Genomic DNA, 20,131 nt, shown 5'->3' with positions numbered 1-20,131 from the left:
AGTATGTTGCATTGCTGTGTGAACCATGGCAACACAAATGAGCTGTCAGTCAATCTCAGACATCCACCACAAGCATCACACAAACATGGCACACAGATCATACCTACAGCCTACTGACAGGCAATGGTACTACAGTGGAAAAGAAAGAGCAACATTTTAGATCTGCAACCATGCTCGGCTTGGCACTATGAATGTGCAAATGTTATAACCATTAGTATACCGATATTAATTTATCATGTACAGTATTTGTACATATTATTGTAGATATGTGCATGTGAAACACACAAGTAATGAAAAGAATATGATTTACTTCCATGTAAACATGTAGGCTAATTTACTTCAAAATCTGTAAATTGATGTTTTGGATCATGATGACGTCAGTATTCATTGTAGCGTTCACTTATGAGCTTGCTGGCACCAGCTGTTGCAATATCCACCCAGTGTGTAAAGAACTTCAGAGAGGAAGCATGTTGGCTATGCTGCTTAATGAATAGAGAACAGGAATTTGTAGCTAAATCTGAAAATGCACATGGAGTCTAACATAGTCTTGCGTCGGCCTTTCCGTCGTAATGCCTGGCAGGCTGCCATTAGCCTGATAAAACCACAGCAATTACAGCACTGAAAAACATTTACATTTTCCATCCTTTATTTAACCAGGTATGTTAAACGGAGAACTATAATAAATTCTCTTTTGCAGTGGGATTATGTCACTTTTGCAGTGGGATTATGTCTCTTTTGCAGTGGGATTGTCACTTTTGCAGTGGGATTATGTCACTTTTTCAGTGGGATTATGTCACTTTTTCAGTGGGATTACATCATTTTTTCAGTGAGATTTTGTCTCTTTTTCAGTGATGACCTGGGGAATAAAAATAGGTGCAAGTGCAGTGGATTCTTTAGCCAATAGGATCTAGGGATTAGGGTGATTAGAGCCAGATGTTGAGTGGGTAGGGCACTGGGGTTAACACCCCTTCTCTTTAAAAAACAATTCTATGGGATCTTTAATGACCGCGGTGAGTCAGAACCTCAGGTTCGGGTCCCATCCAAAAGATGGTCGAGACAGAGGAGACATCTGAGAAAAGTACATTTTGATGTTGACATGTTTCTGAGCCAGTCTCAACCTTGTATCGGACATCAAAACCAGACAACAGTATAACTAACACCAAATCCACTTCAGCATTGCCAGTGTTCTTCCTCTGTCCTCACTGTTATCTAGCTGTTTATGCCACTGCTGTATCATACACTATTGTTTTCTACTATGGAATTTATGATGTGAAATACATTCGAAGAAGAGTCCAAACCTTGACTTTTCAGGAAAAAAAACTCTGAAAACAACGCATAATCATTACATCTATCTCAATTTGGTTGAGTATTAGATTCTGGGACTTAAATTTGCATTACAAACAACTTTTCTACATTACAGATCAGTCTGTGAATATCTATTGTCTTATTGAATCTAAATATCAGACCTGGCAAATATTAGTTTGTCTCCAACAGTGTATTTGTCTGTGAAACTGGAAAAATACTAAAGCAGCCCTATTTTAGAGGGTATACAGATGAAAGAAACAATGAATCACAGTAACTAATAATATTTATCTGTTAAATTGATATTTCACCTCAGTGAGGTTTCGTACATTCTGGGATTAAGGTTACACTCATTGCCAATGCCATACATAAATACCGGCTCCCTGTTTGTATAATTTGATTACACTTGCACCAGTCAAGATTGATATCTTCTATCTTATTTCCCAAGTATCAACAACACTTTCAATTAACTCGTCGTTAAAGTGAAACGTGACAATGGACGCAAAAAGTGCGCGAGCTCCCCCTGCAGGTGGCAATAAGAAATACAACAGCCCAACAGCTCCAATACAATGGAGAACCCTCAAATGTGCGCCCGGAGTTCAAATGATAAATCACAGTGATACATCAACTTATTTCTCCCATGACACGAGTAGCACAAAATGTCGGAAACGGCAGAGTGTTGGAGAACGTTAAGCACTACAATGGACGGCGGGATGCACGGGATTTGCCAGAGTATTAGTGTATTCTCACATATTTTTGTCAACTGTGCTTTGCGAATGAAAGCACATTGACATTACCTTAGAATCAGAAATTCGAAAACAAACGAAAAACAGCATGTAGGATCTTTCAATACTGCACACGTCTTATAAAAAGGTTTCATTCTTTGATTGGCGCTATCCACGTACACAATTAATTCCCTGAAAACGAAGCATAATTGTTATTATGAATTACTATGCGGCATGAATTGTTTTCTGAAGTCTATGCTTCATTCCATATGATAATGAACCAGGACTACACACGTTCACAGTCAGAACTGACAGAGCTCGTGCATTACGAGCCAATGAGCCTGGTGCAAAATGTGACCTGCGTCGCGTGCTAAGTCTTGCAGCATCACGCTCTCGGTATTGCTTATGTAGTGTATAACAGAGCAATATCCGAAGAAAACGCGAACGTGGGATTTGCCCCTTCAGGCGACACTTGACGCTTGAAAGGGGCAATCGGAGTGCACAGTCCTACCAATTGAAATAATAAACGAGAGCCTACCCGTTCCGGCCAAAGTAGAATAAAATTGTAACCTATGGTCCTAGCGTCCTGTATGCAGATTCCTTCGTAACCCAAATTGAAGCCAAACTTTATGAGGCTGCTTAGACCATTATGGGGCAATTTTCTAAACGCCGAGGGATGGTATGCCTTTGTGGTCAGTGAAAAAGAAGCGGCGCGTGGACAGAAAACAGATTCCGACCTCCCACTCTCCCTATCCGTCGCTCGGTAGCTTTTGCTTACATTGTTCGTTGATCCAACCGGTCCATTTGAAACACATCTACTCTAAGGTTATTCAACCATAGCTAATAATAACATTCAAATTTAATAATATGTTATAAAATCGAATGCAAATCAAAGTCGGCACTAAGATTTATCTAGTGTGAAACTAACTGAAAGGACAGTGACCTAGCTTCCGCATGCAAAAATCTGCAGATGGATTCGGCAGAGAACTGCAACTGTAAAAAAAAAAAAAAAAAACGATCATGGTCAAAAAGCGAGAAATAAAATTAAACAAGATCGGAGATTATGCGTCTACCACCTCGCGTTTTAAAAGACATCACAATTTCTCGAAACTGCACAAAATCTCCAAGTCCGGATCTAACAGAAAGCGGCTTTAAAAATCGCATGCCTCTTTTGAATATTTCTATCACAGAAAACACCGAACCACATCAGAATTTTGCATATATTGTGATCTTACCTAAAACTGATTCTCCCCTACGGCTGGAATTTGAAGTCCCCCGTGTTTTATTCTGTTGGCGAAAAACTTCTGCTGTTTGAGCGTACGTATCCAGTGTTCATGCTGGTAGCCCAATCTCTGATGCTGGATTGCGGATGAGTTGGCAGTCCTTCTCATGCTCGAGAGAGAGAAATCCTTCGGTTCGGCCAGGTTATGATCATGAGTGTACAGGGGAAAGACGCAGGCGACCAGAGAGCGTGTGTGGGATGGAGGGGTCGGCGAATCGGAGGAATAAAAATCCGACGTGATCTGACGTGATCAGTAGAGAAAGAGCGAGCGGGCGACGAAGGCAGCGTTGCGACTGCGAGAGTGATCAGGTGGAGAAGCGCGCGCGCTGGATGTCAGTGAAGGTACACTGAGGCAAACTGACTGGAGAGCACGCGCAAACGGGAGAAAACCAGAGGGAGGTACTGAGATAACAGTTTTGTATTGTAGAGAACGGCACTGCTAGACAGTCAAGGGGAGGGACTGGACCTTTTAAAGTGTACAGGCAACAAGAACGCAAGGACAGGGGCGATCGAGTCGCGTCGAGGTTTATTTCAATCGACCGCGACTGCATATGTCTATAGCCCCGGATGCAATGCGAGTTAAGCATGACGCTGCCAGGAAAAGCACGCAGTAAAACCGACCGCAAAGGCAGGTTTTATAGCCCATGGATCAAAACAAGATTAGTTCGATCATGGCTTAGTACTGTTCCACTAGACGATAAGGACGAATAACCCCGAGGAAACATGACGGTATACTCTGTCGATTTTAACCCACTCAAAGGCGCGAAACACCGAGTGTTTTCGGCCGTCTCAGGAAACGGAGCAGCACACCGGGTCGCCGAACGCCGCTATAGCCTACAATTTAGTGGCCGTAAATACAACATGGAACAGTTAGCAATAAAGTCTATGCATTGCGACGATGGAAAGCATACATTTTATGATTAATTGTAGTTTTTGGTATTTATTTTAGGGACCGGTGCGTACGAAGGATTTAAATGACAAAGTAATGTTCAATGTAGGCCCTATTTAACTTAATCAGGCAAGATTGAATTGGATTATTAAGCGATTGTTTTACTTAAAACTTTTTTTCGAAATCCACACACATACTTACTCACGCACAAAATACAAAGCAGAAGATAACAGCCTAGATATACAGAGATATTTTTTTAGGTCAATAATCGTTTATAATGTTAAATATAGGATTAAAATGTATAATTTATAATTAAATGTATAATGTTAAATATACACTCACCGGTCACTTTATTAGGTACACCTTAGTAGTACCGGGTTGTCTTCTGCTGCTGTAGCCCATCTGATTAAAGGTTCGAGGTGTCGTGCGTTCAGAGATGCTCTTCTGCATACCTCGGTTGTAACGAGTGGTTATTTGAGTTGCTGTTGCCTTTCTATAAACTCGAACCAGTGTGGCCATTCTCCTCTGACCTCTGCCATCAACAAGGCATTTTCGCCCAGAACACTCCCGCTCACTGGATATTTTCTCTTTTTGGACCATTCTCTGTAAACCGTTGTGCGTGAAAATCCCAGTAGATCAGCAGTTTCTGAAATACTCAAACCAGCCCGTCTGGCACCAAGAACCATGCCACGTTCAAAGTCACTTAAATCACCTTTCTTCCCCATTCTGATGCTTGGTTTGAACTTCAGCAAATCGTTTTGACCATGTCTACATGACTAAATGCATTGAGTTGCTGCCACGTGATTGGCTGATTAGATATTTGCGTTAACGAGCAGTTGAACAGGTGTGCCTAATAAAGCCGGTGAGTGTATACTCTCTTAATTCGTGTCATCTGTACGACCCTAATATAATATAGTGCACTTGATTTACAACTCCATCCCAAGCTTGTTGATATGTCCTGCCGAAAAGATCTAACCTAATACTTTTATTTTAAATAGCTGCTAAATTAGGATTGCTGCTCGGTAAGGCTATAAAAGGGTGGTTATTGGGGGGGGGGCGGGGCTGTTTGGAGGTAAATGTAAGGGGGGGAAAGGCCACTGGGATGATGCTGTCCAAGGTCCTGAGCAGATCGTGGACAGCCCTCTAGTTTCCTTGTTCCTTGTTCTAAGCCTTTAACCCATGTATATTGACGGAGCGAGACCAGAGTCTTTGTTTTTGAATCCTCTTCCAGGAAAAAATGGTACACCTTAAAATGTTAATTCAACTCTAACAGTGTTAATTGTTAATTTAACATTGTCACAGTTGAATTAACACTGGACATTATACGGTTTGTGTATATTGAGCAGTAGTTTCCTTGGGGCTCAAACGCTAATTTACTGGCTGACGCAGACGTGAATGGTTTGACATACAGTACTGCGTCTGTGCTGCGGAAGTGTTTGAAGGAAGCAATTAGCTGACAAGCCACTAATGGCTGTGCCGTTTGAGCACAGAGAAACAGACCAGCGATGCCTCACTTCCCTCGGCTATTTCAAGTTCGCACTGTCTGCCATCAACCTCGGCTTCGCGTAATTACCATCACCGAGCTGCGAATGTGTGGACAGGTGTCCAAACACGCGGTGAGGGAGTCCGTTATTACGCGCGCAAAATGATTTTTTATTTTTTTATTTTTTCATGACAGAGGAGGTGAAACATGTTCGCTGGAATGAGCACATAAGACACGCAGATGTCAGCAGCCTGGTCTTTCAGCGACTCTGGTAATTAAACAGCTTCCGCCGCCGAAGTCGCGTTACCTTCACAGACCACCCCCTCCCCTCCCCTCCCCTCCCCGCCCCTCCGTCACCTCGAGCAGTACCACGTTCTCCTCAAAAGGCCGTTGCAGAGGATAAAATTCAACTTCGAAAATATAATTAGCACAGGATGGTGACACCGAGTGATGCTGTTTGCTTCACAAACAATGCGGTGGTATATTTATTTATTTATTTATTTACTTATTTAAACTCAGTGGTGAAATTTAATGGTGTAATTAAAAGTGAAAAGGAGATGACAGAAAAACACGATAACAGATCAACCGTAAAAAAAGAAAATAAATTTCAGCAGAAGGTGTTAATTGGAGGGTGTTGGATACCTAGAGTGGTTCTGCACCTACTGTGTGTCTGCAGTTGGTGATAAGTGGAGCAGGTAGCAATACATAGTGACATTTTTTAAAAACATTTTATTTGAAGGTGCTACCGTCGGAAAAGCGCATGTTCACGGGCGAACAACGGCAATTAAACGTAGGCTACTGTGTGTTACACAAGTGTAGGCTATGCGTGAGCCAAATACTGGCGTTCCCCGTCAGTTAACTGCAATAATTCAGCGAGCGTTTAAGGGATAGGTTTATATGAATGGACATAAAAACGAAGGGGTAAAACGGTGTTCTCCTGATGTTAACTGGAATCAGATGGATAGACCTGAATGCCTTTAACAAGGTGCACGGCCTCTGGTCTTACATTGGCGCAGTATGTTGTTATAGAGGTGTTTCCGAATGTTTGAATAAATGTAGCCTGTATTGTATGTAAAAAAAAACTACGTGTGGTGAGTGTTTGGCTCTAAATATCTGGAATGTAGGTGGGTGCATATCATAATAAGAAAAATAAGTAAAGAACAACAACAACGACAAGATTATTATTATTATTATTATTATTATTATTATTATTATTATTATTAAAAAGTAATATAATAGCAACACATTCACATAACAGGCAGTGTATTTAAGGGAACTTCTATGGATTGCTCTGCTGCGACTGAATGTGAGATGATCTGATGTAATTCCCACCTGGTAAACTGGATCATACGATCATAAGAACATGAAAAATCTTCGGTGATGAGAAAGGCCGTTCCGCCCATACAGGCTACTGTAAGCTTGTCTGGAGAATGTAACATCGTAAGTGCTTATTTTTGGTTAGCTCACTAATACTGGCCTGTCCGCGTTATCTACAGTAGGCTATGGTAACGGTTACTTATGATGTCACGAGAAGCGTTGCCATGTTGATGAGCGTGTGTGCGCTCTGTGCAGCCCGCGCACTGTTTTATTCACACTGTGATGCATTGTTGATGCATCGTTAATAAGTAAACGTTTCCTTATTCCCGGTTTTGTTTTGAGTGTTTTGAATATCGCATTATTTTGCTTAATGAGCCGGATCTTTTCTTCCAGCCCTCCGTCTTCTTTGCACACAAAACACGTTGTTTGCAGTAGCTATTTTTGTTTTGAACAAGGACATATTTCTAAAAATCTAACCCGCTCATGGCAGGAGCTGTATTATGTGCTGTTTTTTTTTTTTCGCACCCCTTGCCAAAAAATAAGAATAGGAAAAATGAGGATATTCCAGCAAAATCCATAAAAAAAATAAGCATATGCCATTACAGCTACTGTAAATCATTGCTGTTACTCGCAATGCAGTGATTCAGATGCTTTGTCTTGTTTATAATCTTTTTTTGTGTGTAGCTAGAGAGCTAGAGGTTTTCTGGTCAGAATTTCAATGATGCCTGTAGATTCCTGTTCTCCTGAAATGTGACCTGCAGCACTGGCCTTTTGCGGTCATTAGCCATTCACCAATCAGATCCCTTGTGTGGCTCAATCTACCTCTCTGTTCACCAATCAGATCACTGGTGTGGCTCTGTCTCTGGGTTCGTTTACCAGTCAGATCCCTCGTGTGGCTATGTCTCTCTCTCTCTGTTCACCAATCAAATGTCAAATGTGTGTGTCTCTCACTGTTTACCAATCAGATCTCTTGTGTGGCGGTGTCTCTGTGCAGATCTCTCTCTCTCTCTCTCTCTGTCTCTCTCTCTCTCTCTCTCTCTCTCTCTCTCTCTCTCTGTCTCACTGTTCACCAGTCAGATCTCTCATGGCACTGTGCACTGACCAATCAGACCTCTTGTGTGGCTCTGTCTATCTCTCTGTTCACCAATCAGATCTCTAGTGTGGCTCTCTGAAGCGAAGTGAAAGCCCTGGGGTCCATGGGCAAGTTCTCTCACAGCCCACTCTCAGTGCGTCTGTTTTGCTATTTTTTTATTCTTTTATTTGTTTTCACAAAAGCTGATGGCACCAATTGAGTTTGAACTTCAACATTTTCATCCTGCACTCAAATCTGTCTGCACCCCCCTTCCCTGAAGCAGAGCCATTGTTCGTTTGCAGCCCCCCTCCCCCCCCCCCCCCCCCCCCCCCAGTAAAATCATTGTGGTTTTGTTAATGAACCATTCTCTCTCCAATGTTGCTCTAATTAGTCATAGAAAGGGGGGGGTGGGGGGGGGGGTGGCGAGTGTCCACCCACCTTGTTGGGTGCATGGGTGCTTGAGTAAGCCCCCCCCCCCCCCCCCCCCCCCCCCCCCCCCCCCCCCCCCCCCCCCCCCCCCCCTTACCCCGTGACCTCCTTGGAGAGCTCTCGCCTGCAGTCCCGAACCTCATGGCTTCGGCATGCGTGTACTCAGAATCTCAGAATGAAAGTAGGCTCTCGCTCAGACGCGGGTTTGATGCTTAAAATATCTGGAGGAAAGCGGAGCCTCTACTGTGTGTAAAGATCGCGACTGCGAGATCATGTGGCGTGCCTGTCCTGAGTTCAAGCTGCGTCTGTTGTGGGGAAGCCAGAGCGATAATTAGCTTCTTCATTATTATGGAATGCCCGGACGGCAATTCAAAAAATGGAGACTAAGATAATGGTGTCATGGCTTACTCAGTCCCTGCTCTCTTCCACAATGGCTAGTTTTTGTTTTCAGTTAGCTCATTAGTTGATTACCAGCTACTCCATAAGTAATAACACAATAACGAAGAAGATGCTACATTTTGTTGTGTTTCCTGTTTGGTCATCGGTCGGTGCTGGTACTGCTTAGATATGCAATCGTATGTTAGATATTATTAATCATCTCTGATTTACTCCCTCTGCTCATCCAGGAAAGGGCTAAAAGACTGGGCCTAGCCTGTAGAATGAACCGATGTATTTACTTGTGCATTTCATATCTGAATACGACAACGTGCCATAAAAAGATTTGTTATATTCCTTATGTTTCCTTATAATGCTCGACCGCGATGGAAACCGAAGGCGTCTGAACCGCTTATAAGAAGCTAAGAAGCGACAAAAGTAATGGCTTACATTTTTTTCCCTCTTCACATTTTAGGCTTTATTGCCCATATATGGAGTTTCCTGGAGCCCAGAGAACCGGGTGGAGATTCGCCAAAGCGCTTTGTCTCGACGAGCCGCGCACCGCCGGTGTTCCTCCGGCACGGGACGCCGCGACGACTGGTCCCGAGGTCTCGGTGCTTTGCCTTTTCCCCCCGGAACTTGAACTCCAAAAGCTTTTCTCTTTTTTTTTGCGTCGGGGAAGACGTTGATTCGCGTCTGGAACGCGCGTGGCGAAAGCGGGACCGATGCTCAACGGAAGACAACGGGGCGGACGAGATACGAGGAACCGCAAATATTCCGGTCTTAACTACGCACTTCGGAGAGAGAGAATCCAGTCACTACAGAACAAACAGAACAGCTTCGCCCTTCACCCTCACAGGACTGGGGTGAAAATAATAAAGCAACACAACAAACTAAAAGCAACAAAGACCAAATAACGAAACTACACAACACTTTCCCGCCTTTTCCCGTGCTGGTACGTTCCTCTCTCGCGGTTTGCGTTTCCCTCGGTCACAGACCCCTACTGGAGAAGAAAGCGCACTTTGAATACCTGGATTAATTACGGACGCACTCCAGGGGCGTGTGCCTACTTAACCAGTAGGCGTGGTCCTCAGGCTCCTCCGAACCTCTCCCACAAACCGGGCGCTGCCACGGTGATGTAATGCAGTGACACGGCTGTGACGCTGCGGTCGAAGCTCGCCGGAGACGGCCGGCGTCCTTACGCGGCGCCGAACCGGTCGAGCGCGAGGACGGACCCGCTGCCGCTCAGACGTGATTGGTGCGGACGTCTCCTCGGCGATGGCGGAACCCCGTTCTCCGTTCTCGGCCGTCTGGCGGGGTTAATTGAGTTTAATTTGCCTCCGCGCCTCCGAGTCGGAGAAGCCGGTTCCCGTCGCCCGTATTTAGCCGCTAAATGGCGACGAGTACGGAATCATGGGAAAACGCGCGTTTGATGCGTAGTTGATATGATTATACAGTACAGGTGACTGAACGTTTGAGTATAATTGCTCTGTCAATGACTCACTTCAGGCTTAAGGAGATCCGGCTCTTTCGTTTGGTTCACGTCGTTACCGGGAAAAGCACTTCAACGCCTTCCACAAGGCAGCGCGAAGCTGGCCTCAAGTCTTTCTCAGTTATTTATTTGCAGTTTTTTTTTTTATGGGCAAAGCTCGCTGTACTCAGAAGGTATGCGAAAACCAGAGAAAAATGTAACCACTGATGGGCTAAAAATCAGAGAAAAATGTAACCAATGACAAGCTAAAAAACAGAGCATAATGTAACCATTGACAGCCTTAAAATCCATAGTGAAATGTAAACAATGACAGGCTAAAATCCATAGTGAAATGTAACCAATGACAGGCTAAAATCCATAGTGAAATGTAACCAATGTCAGGCTTAAAAGCCATAGTGAAATGTAACCAATGACAGCCTTAAAACCATAGTGAAATGAACTGACCAATCAGCTGAACCGTATCATCCCAGGGAAACACTATTGCCAAATGCACTTTGACCTGTGGAGCTGCCACTGGCAAGGCCCGGACTGGATCCATAGGGCTGCGACTGGCAAGGCCCGGACTGGATCCATAGGGCTGCCACTCTCAAGGCCCGGACTGGATCCATAGGGCTGCCACTCTCAAGGCCTGGACTGGATCCATAGGGCTGCGACTGGCAAGGCCCGGACTGGATCCATAGGGCTGCCACTCTGAAGGCCTGGACTGGATCCATAGGGCTGCCACTCTCAAGGCCTGGACTGGATCCATAGGGCTGCCACTCTCAAAGCCTGGACTGGATCCATAGGGCTGCCACTCTCAAGGCCTGGACTGGATCCATAGGGCTGCCACTCTCAAGGCCTGGACTGGATCCATAGGGCTGCCACTCTCAAAGCCTGGACTGGATCCATAGGGCTGCCACTGGCAAGGCCTGGACTGGATCCATAGGGCTGCCACTGGCAAGGCCTGGACTGGATCCATAGGGCTGCCACTCTCAAGGCCTGGACTGGATCCATAGGGCTGCCACTCTCAAAGCCTGGACTGGATCCATAGGGCTGCCACTCTCAAAGCCTGGACTGGATCCATAGGGCTGCCACTCTCAAGGCCCGGACTGGATCCAACAGGGCTGCCACTCTCAAGGCCCGGACTGGATCCAACAGGGCTGCCACTCTCAAGGCCCGGACTGGATCCAGAGGGCTCATCCACACACCAGGATCCAATCTTAACTGGATAAGCCACCCAGCTGCCCTGGTAGGGGTAGAACAAATGTGTAAAACACAAAACCAATGCAAGAACAAAGACAGATCAGCACAGAGCCTGTGTCACTCAAAAGAGTCGCTCCAAAAGCTACCGACCGCTGTTCATTTGGGGAGAGAGTTCCATGGCAACGGTTTCCACGCATCGCTCCCCTCCTCAAACCCAGGAAGTTCACTAAGACGGCTGCTAGGACTAGGCGTTATATTTTCTGTGTGGTCTTGTTCCAGCATGCTCCGTCTGTTCTAGAACCTAAAGGAGGGGAAAAACAGCCTTGGGATCATTGTGACCGCCAACTTCATTGTCGTCATAATGATTATCTTTGAAGGAGAGCACATTCCCTGCCTCCTTTTGTGTTTTTTGCTTTAGTCAGACAGGTAGCAAGCAGGGAAGGTGACAGATAGACAAGGTATCACAGCTCAGGAGGTGCTATGGCGCGGGGGGGAGCTTGCATATGGCGAGAGTCGGGTAACCTACAGACTGCACGACACGTCTCAACCCAAGAAGCTTTATTTTTGTTTTCGTTTCCTTCTCCATCACGCTGCCTGGAGGTTGCATCTCACACCATCCCACCAGGGTTTTGTGTGTGTGTGTGTGTGTGTGTGTGTGTGTGCATGTGTGCGCATGTGTGAGCGTGTGTGTTTCTGTGTATGTGTGTGCGTGTGTGTGTTCGTGTGTGTCGGTGTGTGTGCGTGTATGAGTGTGTGTCGGTGTGTATGTGTGTGTGCATGCGTGTGTGTTTCTGTGTGTGTGTGTGAGTGTGTGTACAGCATGTGTGTGTGTATGTGTGTGCGTGTGTGTGTGAGTGTGTGTGTATGTGTGTGCGTGTGTGTGTTTGTGTGTTCGTGTGTGTCGGTGTGTGCGTGTGTACATCTAGTTATATCTAGTTTATGGTTGGAGAATCTTCTGTTCAAGCTTTCCATTCCTCCTTACCCCAGAGTAATGAGATAAGATTGATATATGCTTACATTTTATACATCGTGAGCTCCACAATGTTTGGAACAAAGGCATTTTTTTCTTGATTTGGCTCTGCACTAGATTTTTAATCAAACAAATCACATGTGGTTAAAGTGCAAGTTCTCAGCTTTTATTAAAGTGTATTTTTATACATCTTGGTTTCACCATGTAGAAATTACGGAGCTGTTAATACATAGCTCCCCCAGTTCAGGGCACCATAATATCTGGGATATTTCACAGATGAGGTGGGGGTATTTTGGATCTTGGGCAGTTGCTTTTGGCCTCCATACTTTCCTCTTGCCATCACACAGATACAAGTGAATTTTGGACTCATCTGTCCACAAGATTTTGTTTACAGAACTCTGCAGGCTCTTTAGGTACTTCTTAGCAAACAGTAACCCGGCCATCCCTTTTTTGTGTCTTACTACTTGGTTTGTATCTTGCAGTGTGGCCTCTGTAGTTCTGTTTCTGATGTCTTCTGCAGACAGTAGTCACTGACACATCAATGTCTGCCTGAAGGTGATGTGCCCTTGTTCCGCTTTGAGAAAACCCCTTCTGTATGTGCGCTTGGCTATCAGAGAGAATGGCGTGACTTCTGCTAATGCTAAGAGAAACCCAGAGTTGCTCTTTACTAGACAAACAAGGGAAGCTCCAAGTCAGATGCGTAGAGTCAGGAACAAGAGATCACCTCCATGTCCTGCAGCTTCGGTTTCTGATCTGTGGACCAGACGCTCTGTGAGAAGTCAGCAGGTGCCAGGCGGCGGCGGGGGGGGCAGCGATGGTTTTCGAGAATCCCCGGCATCCTCGTTTTTCACTAGTCGGCACGAGAAAGCGTCCTGGATCCGACGGTGCACAAAGTAGTCCCAGTCGCGTTTTTATTTGTATTTTTTTTCAAAAAAAAGAAAACAAAGCAGAGCAAAACAGGCTGCTCTAACACTTGTGTAAGGAGCCTCGCAAAGATTTCATCATCTTCCCAGGCGCTGATATCTTACACGGAGAGAATGAAAGCTGCTTAATCCCTCAGACTTCCGCAGTCTGTATTCCTCGTATTTATTTATCATCTGTACATTATCGTTGTTTTGGGGCACAGCTCCACCCCCACACCCCCTCCCAGTGGCTAACCTGATTTAAATCTATTTCATGCTGGGAGAATCTGTGAAGCATTGAGCCCCCGAAAGCGCTAGCATGGCGCTTCGGGAAACGGATAAGGACGCTTTCCTTAAGCAAGCGGACCGTGAGTGTGATGGTTTTTTACCCTACCATGTACTTCAACAGCAAAAACTAGCATTTTGCAAATGGCACTGGGAAGCAGGCCCCATTTATTTTAGTTTGTTTTCTTCTTTTGCAGGTTTTTTTTTTCTTTTTCCTACAGCATCAAGGCTGATAGGAAGGTGAAACGGACGCTTGTTTATCGCAAAGCCGTTGGGGCCAAATTTACACCATTTACAAGTTGCACCTGAGTCCTCACTTATTTGTTTTTCTTTTTTTCTTTTCCTTTGTATTCTCGTCCTCGTTTTGAACCCGGTTCCTTTATTCGGTCGACATTTCAATCCTCAGTCTTCCTTAAACTGAATTGCAAATGTTATTTTTCATGTTTTCCATGTTTATTATTTAGCTCAACATGAAGAACGAATGCTAACTGAATATTGAATGGAAGCCAACACAGTGTCCCATAAGAGGTACAGCTAGATATGTTCAAAACAATTTGAGGACGTACTGCACATTATGGATTGACATAGACAGTCAGAAGTCTAGAAATAAGTGAAGCTTAGGAATATTTATTAACTGATGGCCCTCACTCAGCAACTGTGTAGCTAGCCTATATATATATATATATGATGTTAATTATCATAATCTTATCTTTTTTCCTTTTGGGCTAATTAAGGACACAAGGCAGTCTGGGTTATAACTCAGTACCTCAATTCACAATCTAATATAACCTGGGTGGCTTACCCAAATTGTTTTCACAAGAAATGACCAGGTGAATCTACAGAAGGAAGGAGCCTTATTGAATCATTACATTACATTACATTACATTACATTACAGGCATTTAGCAGACGCTCTTATCCAGAGCGACGTACAACAAGTGCATCAGTTCAAGGTGCAGAGGTGCAAAAGAAACACACTAGAGTGAAGTAAGGATCGTAGTGCCAGAAGTGACCACATAGATCAGGACTCCAACCCTGTAGAGTAACCTGTTCAGCAAACAAACAAACAATCCTGCCAAGTAGGATGGTGGGGAGAGGTGCAGCCTGAAGAGATGAGTCTTTAGTCTACGTTTGAAGGTAGTCAGATTCTCTGCTGTTCTGACCGCCACGGGGAGGTCATTCCACCAGCGAGGGGCCAGGACAGACAGCAGACGCGAGCGGGAAGTACAGACACGGAGTACAGAATCATGTTTGTGGTGAGATTTCGACTCTCACACCTATTGCAACACGCATTCCAGACCCTGTTTCGACATAACAAGAGCGGTGGGTACACCGAAACGCTAGCAGATTCAAGTGGGGACTGCTTAAATGTGTTTTTCCATCTCAAAAATCATTTGACCTGCTGTTGACCTGCATCAAGCTGAAATATATAAATAATACCATTTAAAAATAGTATTGTGTAGGTATTCAACATTCAAAGTTACATAACGTATTATACAATACAACAGGATTGTTTTTTTATTTTATTTTAGCCCATAGGGTAGTAGGCTACTTTTGAAAGAGATTTTCTGCAGATCAGCCATTGGAGTATCTGGCCTCTTTTGTGGCCACAGCATACTCAATCAAATGACCCTGATAAAACCAAAGAAAATAGGCCTGTAACCTTTCCCCACCCCACCAAAAAAATCTGTGTCTGCCCCCCCATCCCCCCACCCCTATTCACATCTATGTGGATCTGGGACTGCTGTTAAGACCGAAGAATATAATTCTGAATTTCAGCATAAATTAAGTCAGCAGAAGTAATGGTCATCTAGGCTTTATACACCCATAAGGTTGCAGGTTTTAATCCCAAACAGGAAACAACGTTAATCATTAGGTTTGTAAGGCAGTTAACCTGAATTTGTTGCAGAACTTAACATATGCCAGTGTGCACAAGTTAAGTTACAAATATAAAATAAACAACTAAGGTAACGAGCCCAAATGTATGTTCATGCTAATGCAATTGTTCAGGGGAAAATGTTATCAATTTCCTTTTTCTCAAAAAGATAGCTGTCACAATTATTGACACACCTGTTTTTTCTTTATCTCATAAAGCACGATATAAGATGACTCAGCAGCGTCATTTTGCACAGATTATTAAGGATGCCAATAATTGTGACACTTTCGCTTGTTAAAACGGCGTTTTCTCTGAACAATTCTATTAATGTGAAATAAATAGAATTCCCCACTTGCAGAGCTCATCCTGTGTTATTTATTTGTTTTTTGGGTCCTCTGTATCGATGGTGCCGATAATTCTGTTTACACTTCTGTTCCCTGGAGCGGAATAACAGACGGCTCTTTTCGAACGCCCTTCTCGCCAGCCTCTCTCGCTCCGTCCTGGGAATTGAACCGTTTTCGCGGGTCCCATTGACCGCCCCCGAATCGCATATCGATTTAGCTGCAGAGAGGCTCGGCGCATTACACCCGGCTTACTCAACCCAGGGCCCCCAAAATCAAAACCGACTCCGCGCCCCCAGCCTTCGAGAGGAACGACTCTGCCGTTAGACGGGGCTAATATGGCCGACTCGTCTCCAGACTCCATCGGCAGGTGTGACTCTGCCCCCCCCCCCAAAAAAAAGGCAGGTGAATTTGTGGCAGACAGACCCAACCAAGGCGAGCGACTGTACGACAGACACGACAAACAATGAAAACGAGTTCTTCTCTCCCAGAGAAAATGAGTTCTCCTCTCTCTCTCTCTCTCTCTCTCGGTTTAAATGGAGGCTGAGATCCACTGTGTGTGGAGCCACGATTTAGAAGGCGAACCAGGGATGCTAAACTACGCTACGCTAAGATAACGGCACACAGTGGCAACGATGTTAATTAGTATTAAACGCATACTTGTGTATCTCTGCTATCTGCCACTTAAAGCAGACTTATGTGTACAAGTCACACCTTAGTTATTCTCTTCTTTATGGAAACATTGGGCAAGTGGCAGTATAATTACAATCTGTGTGTTCGAAAATGAAAATAAGCAGGTGAATAGATTTGCCCAGCATATCGTTCAGTTCAGTCAGTCATATTAATGAAAACTACCTTTTAATTAACTATTGACCAAAGGGAAATGGGTTATATCGATTTGTTTACAAGGGGATAGAATTACCCCAGTGCGAGGTTTTCCAAATTTTAAAAGTAAAAAAAAAGAAAAGAAAGAAAATAAACTCATTTCAGAACACTCCAAGCATGAAGCTCAGCGGAAGTGTGCAGCCAGACTAAGTCGCTGTAACAAACAGAAAAATGAACGTGTCATATTTTGGATGTGAAATTTTTGGATGGGATCGATTTTCTCGAGCGCTGTATCGTACTGACACAGGCACTAATAAATTTGACTTTCTGTGCCATGGAAAAATTATGTCTTCATTGCAAATACTGAGTCAGTGGAGAAGGACGCTTGTTATCACTGTTGTGTGTGTGTGTGCCGTTTTATGAGTGCATCTGTTTGTGTGTGTGTGCAAGTACTTCTGATGTGTTTGTGTCCACATGTGCATTGTGTGTGTGAGTGTGTGTGTGTGTGTGTGTGCCTGTGCGTGTGTGTGTGTGTGTGTGTGTCAGGTAAGAGCAAACAGAGACCACCCTTAAAATAGAAAAAAATCCAACTCAAATATTTCACACATTCATTTCAACAATATATTTTAGGATTTTTTTTCTAGATTAATTGTACTTATAAAAATGTGTGCTTGCATGTTTATACTGTTGAGTTTAATTGCAGACAGTGTTCTAGTGTTTCCTGTGGTGCGTGTGAAGCGTGAGTATGTGCAGTGAGTAATGTCAGGTGCGGAATTACAGGTGTGTGGCGAGTGCTGTGATACATGCAGGGCGCTCATAGGTAAGTGGGACAGCGCCCCCTGTTGGCACTGGTGTTTGGTGGGTGCTGTAGTACATGCATGTAATACATACGTGCTAATAATGACAGCCAATCTCTGCTCTGAGACCCACAAAGACCCCCCCCCCAAAAAAAAAAAAAACAACTAATCATCCCACGGCGCCCTTATTATCCTCCCCATAGCGAGGGTTTGATTGAAGGCGTGGGATGAGTGTTGAGCGGGGGGTCCGGGCGCGAGAGCGTAGGGGGTCACAGGTTTGGGTCCTCCACAGTTCACCCGACCGTGGTTCCTCCGGACGGATAAATGATTTATGGCCAGCGGTCCGGTCCATATTTATGCAAGGAACCGTTTTGTGTGTGTGTGTGTGTGTGTGTGTGTGTGCGTGTGTACATGTGTGCGTGTTTGTGTGTGCATGTGTACGTGTGTGTGTGTGTGTGTGTGTGCATGTGTACATGTGTGCGTGTTTGTGTGTGCATGTGTACGTGTGTGTGTGTGTGTGCGTGTTTGTGTGTGTGTGTGTTTGTGTGTACATGTGTGCGTGTTTGTGTGTGCATGTGTACGTGTGTGTGTGTGTGTCTCTGTGTATGTGTGCTTGTGTGTGTGTGTGTTTATCATACACTGTTTGTATGTAGTCTAGATTCAATTAACATTTGTCCTTAAGTTTGGCTTTCAGAGTGTAGTTATTTAAGGCCACCAACTGCCGATGAAAAGTACTTGTGTATAATTGTGTTAGAGATTCCTTTTTTATAACAGAAATCATTAATGCACCTCAGGTTAATGCATGCGTCTTACTTCTCATAACCCGCTCCGTACGGTACTTCCAGTTTATCTTAAAATCAAATATTTCCCCCATAAATCTGTATTTTCCGGTTTCCCCCCGGGCGCTGCGGCACGCCCCTGGGCTCTGGAAGCCGACGGGGGGGTATGCTAATGACCCCCTCGCGGGTGCTCGACGGCACCGCCAGACACCGCGGGGGAAACTCGCCTTCCCACCCGCGATCCCGTCAGTAACACCGAAACACCCGTCTGCCTCCTTTCAACAAACGAGTAAACAGTATTCGCGCGGATCTGAAGTCTGCAGAGGGAACGCAACTGAAGCTCTTCCATCCAAAAAAGTATGAGAGAGAGAGAGAGAGCACATAGCAATACAGCTTATAATATCACACACACACATACATATATATGTATATATATATATATATACATATGTATGACCACTTGATGCAAAGTTGCAGTGTCGCATCTTGTTGGTTTGGATGATTTCAGCTTTTTGTTTGCTAGCTGCTGGGTGAGATTTATATCCATGGCTATTGGTCCTATCCAGGTACCATGCATAGTGTGACAGCCCGATTACAAATCTGTTTGAAGGAAGAAGCACAATTATTCAGTTTCCCAACTGGACAATTAATTTGATATTATTTTGTGCCCTCAGAGTTTTATTTCTTTGCTTTGACAAGGTTCCTTTAGTGATTTAAATGTGACAGGGAAAAAAAAAAAACATGTTGTTCAGTGTCATTTGAAATCCACTTAAAGTGCTGTTATTGTTATTTTTAAAGTTATTTTGAATGCAAGAAATGTAAATATGGAACGCAATGGAGACATTATTTTTTCAGTGCATACAAACCTTGTGCAATTTACATGGAATCAGTTTACATCCTAAATGGTTGTATGCATTCTCAAACCACATTGCTTTAAAGATGTGACCTTTTTTGCAATAGAGTTCAGATGAACAAGACCCGGTCAAAACCTAGTATATGGCTGGACCTAACACACGTGATCCCGCCAACCAATGGTGTAACTTCATCACTCACTCAGTCACTCAGTCACAGACATTTGCGTTTGTAGGTCTGGCCCCGCTGTTGCGGTCCAGCCAAAAAACAAATTTAATTGTTACTGTGATTTTGCTCTGAGACAAGGCAATGGTCAGGTATGAAGATGTGTGCTGAAGACGATACTCTCTCTCTCTCTCTCTCTCACTCACTCTCTCTCTCTCTCTCTCTCTCTCTCTCTCTCTCTCTCTCTCTCGTTCTCTCTCTCTCTCTCTCTCTCTCTCTCTCTCTCTCTCTGTCTCTCAGTTCTGCCAGACAGAGCTTGCTGGCTGCTTTTTTGGCATCAGCTTTCCGGCATTAACAAGATAATTGCTCGTCCGACGGTAATCACATCGCTTAAAACCCCTTAAAGAGACGACGCCGTCGTGTGGTCCGGCCGTAATTAAAAGCTGAAGTTCCATCCGGGCCGTAACCCAATCAATCGCCCCGATCGATAGAGCGTTTTGATTCGCTCTGACTGCGGCGTGTCCTGTTGCCGGCGCGGGCTCGTTGTACGCTCGTCCTTTCGCCCGCGGCCGGTAACTCCGTCATCTCAGTCCCGCGAGAATCTGTATGCGCGATCCGTTCGAGAGGCGCGGCGTGCGGAACGCGGGGAGACGGATGGGCGGTCGGCTGCTGCGGCGGCTCGTCTTCGCGCGGAGAGCGATCGAAAGCGGAAGCGAATGTTTTTTTTGTTTTTTGTTCCCCGAGCACCTCGTCCGCTTCGGCTGTGCCGTTCGCCGGCTGTGCGCTGATGCGT

The 20,131-nt window shown here is 44.7% G+C and overlaps 1 protein-coding gene across 2 annotated transcripts in view; it reads right to left on the bottom strand.

Annotated features, from left to right (window-relative positions):
* Positions 1-4,739, bottom strand: part of brinp1 (bone morphogenetic protein/retinoic acid inducible neural-specific 1) — a 111,993-nt gene extending 107,254 nt beyond the window's left edge. The window contains exon 1 of one of the 2 annotated variants that reach the window (XM_035392432.1): positions 4,541-4,739. The gene's annotated coding sequence lies outside the window, so the exon portion shown is untranslated. Of the gene's footprint in view, positions 1-3,262; positions 3,762-4,540 lie in introns of those variants that run through there. The other variant, XM_035392431.1, reaches the window with a different exon arrangement.
* Positions 4,740-20,131: the final 15,392 nt, after the last annotated feature.

Source organism: Anguilla anguilla, chromosome 14, assembly GCF_013347855.1.
Source record: "Anguilla anguilla isolate fAngAng1 chromosome 14, fAngAng1.pri, whole genome shotgun sequence".
In the NCBI taxonomy this organism is placed as follows: domain Eukaryota; kingdom Metazoa; phylum Chordata; class Actinopteri; order Anguilliformes; family Anguillidae; genus Anguilla; species Anguilla anguilla.
The sequence above is the reverse complement of the archived record's forward strand: the minus strand, read 5'-3'. Positions and strand labels throughout refer to the sequence as shown.